The sequence below is a fragment of the Chaetura pelagica genome, unplaced genomic scaffold (genome assembly GCF_000747805.2).
Source record: "Chaetura pelagica isolate M959 unplaced genomic scaffold, ChaPel_1.0 scaffold11, whole genome shotgun sequence".
Lineage (NCBI taxonomy): Eukaryota > Metazoa > Chordata > Aves > Apodiformes > Apodidae > Chaetura > Chaetura pelagica.
In genome coordinates, this window is record NW_009952694.1 from 8,063,687 (window position 1) to 8,069,888 (window position 6,202).

Below are 6,202 nucleotides of genomic sequence, written 5' to 3' on the forward strand. Positions count from 1 at the left end.
TGAGGAATGACTGCTGCCTTGGGCAAATTTCCAAGTGAGAGAGAGCTCATGGGTCTTACTCTTGACTTGGCCCATAATAAGCACTGACCATCAGCACATCATGACCTGAATAATAAACAAACTCCAAACTGGAAATCTGTTATCAAGCATCAAAAGAAAGTTCCAAGTACTTCAGAGTGTCACAAGACAAACAAAACACAGTGATAAACTACAGGAAAAAAAACACAAAACCACAAAACAAAAAACAAACAAACAAGCCCACCCCTGCCCTCAGACAAATTGAGAAACCAAATCAAATAGAAGAACTGGATTTAGATTTTATTACCAGTACTGAAAAAATCATGGCATCAGTCTCTGCCTAAATGCCTCAGGTAAGATTACCTTACTATTATCTAGATAATGACAGGAATAAAATAATATTTGCTTACTGCACTCTTAATATGGACATTCCTATTTTCTTCATGTATACTTATGTACGCTTCATAAATTGCCCCAAGAAAAAATCTGGAAACATCAGGTACTAGAATTTATACCAATTTTACTTACTCTGATCTGTATGTGCTATTACATGAGCTCCATGACTTCAGCTGTAGCTTAAGGAGCTCAGTCACTACCTTGTGCATGTAACACTTACTTGTATGAAAACTCTCAATATTTAAAGAAAAATTATTGTACCTCAGACTAGTTTCATAGAATCATAGAATCATGGAATGGTTAAGGTTGGAAGGGACCTTAAAGATCATCAGGTTCCAATCCACCTGCTATGAGTAGGGACACCTCCCACTAGACCAGGTTGCACAAGGCCTAATCTAACTTCGCCTTGAACACCTCCAGGGAGGGGGCATCCACAACCTCCCCAAACAACCTATTCCTCTACCTTACTACCTGAGTGGTGAATAATTTCTTCCTGATGTTTAACCTAAATCTCCCCTCTTTCAGATTAAAACCATTACCCCTTGTCCTGTTGCTGCCCTCTCTGGTGAAAAGCCCCTCCCCAGCTTTCCTGTAGGCCCCTTCAGGTACTGGGAAGGCTGGCTTCCATTGTGCAAATTAAATTAGGGCTTTATCTTCTGAATTATAACTAAATTTGTGCTAGAAGTTAGATCCAAATCTTCACTGAAAATGGTGGGTATGATTAGTTGCCATGAACCAGTATCAGTTAAGCTCATATGTGACTAAGAAATCTGGGGGAAGAAAAAAAAAACAAACGAAGAAAGAAAGCAGCCAAGCCCTCAAACACTAGCCACATTCAAGACAAGGGAGAAACTGCATTCTGTAGACAGATGCTTCACTGGAGGCTGAATGCTTACAGAGAGGGTGGGCATTCATCTGGTTGAGCTGTGAGTATGTACAGAAGGGAAGAACAGATTCAGAGTGAGGGAAAAACAGATAATCCAACTGTGAAAGCATCAGGAAGACAGGGACCACTGAGGAAGTGATGCAGCCCTGAAAGAAAGCAGTGAAGTTTTCCTGTGCTGAATGTTGGCTGGAAAGGGACGTTAGGAATACCAAGTGAGAAAGCCATCTTTTGTTCAAGCCTTCTTTGTATTTCCATATAACTGACAACGATACATGTATAAAGAACTTCTACATAAAGGTACTTCCATGTGACATCTTTTCTAACTTCTAAGCTGTATCAGCAGCACCCTTCCGAGGATAAGAGTTAAAAAAGCTATTTGCATTATAAGGGAAACCTGTTTGATGGTTTATATATAAAGGCAACCTTAAAATGTGAGGCTGTCTCCCAGTTTAAGGAAGTCCTGCTTGATTATTTAAAGGCAGACAAAAAAAACAATACTCTGCAAGAGGTGTCACAGGGAACAAGCCTGCCCTGGCAGAAAATTCCTTGGATGATCCAACTGGTCTTTCCTTGTCTCGAGTGTCTGGAGAGTCAACCAAAATTATGCAATTTAGTGTGAAGCCAGGACACTGCAGCCCTTCAGGACAACCCACAAATATCATGTTTGTTGTCACTCTCTATTTTAGACACTCTAAATATAGGCCTATTAGACTCGATGGTTCTGTTCATTTAGCATGATTTTTTGAAAAGCAACTCTAGAAAAAAAACATACCTGAAGAAAGACAGAATTTAAAGGGACCCAGTATTTTATATCTTATTACAAAAAAACTAAATATGAAGTAGAAACAAAGATCTTGACAAGTAAAATTCATATAGGGCACAAAATAGTTCACAGCACTATTGTACAAAACATTTGTGTCTAATTATATTTCTCTAATTGTCAAAATGTGCAATAAGAATGCTTGGTATACTACTATGATGTAGAACAGAGGGTATGAGAAAATTCTTAATTTTTTGTTGTTTGATTTTGGGATTATTTGGTATTTTGTTTGTTTTGTTTATACTAACACACACTAATAAGCAGTGCTAGTAAAAATAAAACTGTTTCAGAAGAGAAAAAAATAACATGTTCTCCAGTATCTTTGTCAGCTGGTCCACACCTAGAGAGTAGGGCTAGTAAAATGACAGAAGAAGTAATATTCACTCCTGAGTGTTGCTTGCTCATCTCTGCAAGTTCACAGGGAACAGAACACAAGAAGTGGCTTTCCACCTCCATCCCAGCCCTCAGAAGTTTAAGACAGTTACTGCTGCCTTAAAGATCTGGAGTCTAATCAGGAAAAGAAGACAGAGATACTTTTATTAAGACTTCACTCCACTGAAAAATCAACTTAAAACACTGCAGACATGGAGATAATACCAGGAAAGTGGTTCTTCATTAAAAAGTTTGCAATCTGAATATCCTCCTCTGTGCAATCCCTTGCAGGTTAACACCCCGAGCAGTGCTGCATGTTTGACAGCATTGTTGCTTACTGAGCCTGCTCTGGAAATGGAAGTCATGCAGTTAGGTCACCCCACCTCCTCTTCCAACCTCCTGTAGCCTTAAGTGACCATGGTTATTCTGCTCCTCAACTCAGGATACGTCTCCGTTGCACAGCACAATGATATGTGGAAATACCAGTTCACAGCAACATTAATGCAGATTTACAGCTTTCCTTCCATCTCTGGGGAAGCTGATTCCAGCTAACCTTTGGGAAAGACTGTCTTCCCCAGTAGACAGTCTTTGGAACAGAGAAGAAGATAAGTGGATTTTAAAAAACCTGAGATATCTACCTCCCTTTTTCAATAAAAGCACAGACCCACAAAGGGGCTGAGATTCTGTTTTGTTACCAAGATTAGTAGTGAGTTACTGTGGCAGCATTGTACGTTTGACACCACCATAACTGACACAATGAAAAAGCATGTTACAGACTACTGAAAATCAGTAGAATTAAAAGAATTTCCTTTTTTTTTTCCGGGACAAACTTCCTGAAAAGAAGGGATTATCACTTGAAAGTTAGTGCCTGTTTTGGTGTCTCTGAAGAGTTTAATGCAGCTGCTTGGAGCTACAGCTCTCAAAGGTCTGTGACCAGTCTTAGCTTCAAGCATATTCATGTCAATAGCCTGGACTGAATACAGGTAGAATTTGCATTTTTTTGAAAAAAAAAGAAAAAAAAAGAAATAAAGAGTGGATGCTGGTGTCCAAGTCTAAGCAGAAATGTAGTGTGATAAACTAATACAGATGCCTCCATTTAGAGAAATTTGGACAACTAAAAGCAGAGGTCAGAGATTAGTTATTTAGGAGGGGAAAGCCCAGATCTGCCCAATCTATTCTACTTCAGTTTTAACCCCTTCACTGACAATTGAGATTCTGCCAGTGAATAGCCTCAAAAATCCATGCATCCATCAGCTGAGATCTTATTCCTCAAGCTAAACTTACATACCTTATGATTTGGAATGATCTTCAGAAACATGCACCTGCTATTTCCACCACATATATTTTTATAGATGGGATATAGTTTTTAGCCAGGTAAATATTTCTGGTGAACAGGAAATAACATAGCAAGGATCAGAGAGAAAGGAGAATTTCTGGTAGCAAGTTTATGTTCTCAAGAGCAGCTAGCAATTAAAACAGTAACTAAACATTAAACTTCATAGGCCAAATTCTTCCCTACAGCTGTTCCATTGAAACTATTTTGTTAGAAAATAAACTAGCCTTGTGCTGTGGAGCTTGACCAGCTCAAGTTTTAGTTATGCAGCTAATGATACTTTTAGTTATCTTAAAAAATGCTTAGTAGTGCTTTTCCATGTATTTCCATCACCCAGAATCATAAAACCACCATGCAGTTCTGCAAAATAGTACCTTCTGTTCACAAGAGGCCCCTGGTTCAGATAGTAAGAGAACAAAATTACTATAGAGTATACCCACCCCCATTTTCAAAAGTAAATTAAAGATAATTCCTTCAGTTCATTTCACAGCTGGCAAACCCAAGAGCCCACTGAGAGAATTAGTTTCTATAAATATTCATGTCTATAAATGCCAACTAAAACTTGGCCTAAAGTAGCATAATGAAACAAGAAACTCAGCTCAGCAAAAAGACATCCTTTCTCTCCAGCTTACCAGGCAGGTCTGCTGCCCTTGGACCAGAAGCTCTCTGCTTTGAATCTCAGCTCCGAAGCACACTGACGACTCCTTGAGTATTAGGATAGTTCTGTATGACTAGAGCCCATTCACAGGATCCGGAAGAACACTGGTCAGTTCTGTCCTGTTTCAAGCAGAAGGAATTGTGCCTAGACAATCTGGTTCAGTTGCCTTAATAAAGCAAGATGAATCACATCTCATTTAACTCTGGACGCCCAGTTAGACATCTGAGATAGTAATCTGATGCTCTGTTTATAGTCAATAGAAGGAGCACAACGCCTTCACAGGATCCTTCATCTAATCTATTTTTGGACAAGGTGAATCCCCCTCCAGAAAGACTAACTTAGGCTTGCATATCTTTTTCACACCTAAATTAAGGCAACTGAACCACAGCCAAAAATAATGTTGTACCAATACTCTGTTTGCCCTTTCGCCGATACACTGTGTTCGTGTAACTTCCCCTCTTCCAGGGAGTCTAATTAGTTCCTCAAACTCTACAGCACATGCTCCTGATCACAGAGGGCTTCTATGCAGGTACTTACTGTTATTATTAAATAATCTACACACACACATTTTCAGGTTATTTTCCCATGCTGCTTTCTGACTGCCTCCTTCATTATGTCTAAGGCTGCTATTTGTTTCTTTCAGAACCCTTTCCTAGGAGTTTCACTTTGTTCTTTCTTCCCACAGGGAAATGTCTGCAACAAAGCTTAAGAGCCACATTTAATATTGAAGATAAATTACTTTATACACTAAAACCTTTCAGTAGGATCACAATCTGTCTATCCCACCTTCCCTGCTGGTATCAAACAAAACCATGGCCTTACTCTGCAAAGAGCTGAACAGGAGGCACTTCAGCAGTGATTTGTTACTAAGAGACTTATTTCTCTTTGCATATGAATGCCCCTGAGCGATATGAGATGAAATCACCAAGAGCTGATTTGAAGTAATGACACAACTAATCAAGACGTTCCTATAGCATGACCTCTTCTAATAAATAAAAATGTAAACTCCAAGGAAGTCTTACACATATTGCTAGACATGTCATGGCAGAGGACTGATAAATCTTAATATACCACTGCTGAGAACAAGTTTTCAATGTTTTAGGAAATATTTCTGTCAGAAAAGTTTCTATTGAAGGATTTTCTGGATGAGTGAGGGCAGAAGCTCTTTAATTTTAGAGCTCCCTTTCATCAAATGTGTCTCTATAGAACTGATGTTCAATAAATCTATACATTTCAGTAACCTACTTCCTTTAAGAGTATTTTCTATTAATAAAGCACTATTTGTTTCATAGTTATCTAAGGGACACATGAATTGATCTCTTAACTAACATTATGCTATGATGCTTATGTTTACCCATGTATTTTTTCTGTAAATATTCACTGAGAATTACATTTTAAAAAATTTTAACAAGTTCATCAAGATGCTATATCCTAAGTTTACACTAGTATTGTAAAATCTTACCAATAGGAACAGAACTGAACAGTGAAATACTTGTCATTAAGGGCATAGGTTTCACACTGGTTTTTTGTGGCTTTTGCTTCTACTTATCTAAAATCTGATGCTGTAGACTGACTTTATATTAGCACTTGGAGTACATGAAATAAGCTCCTGGAGTTCTTCTGACTCAGTTTTATCCCAAACAAAAACAGTTCATGTGCTCCGAGATGCAAACTGAAGTGCAGTAAGCACTGATGACCAGCACATTAACAGCAAAAGTG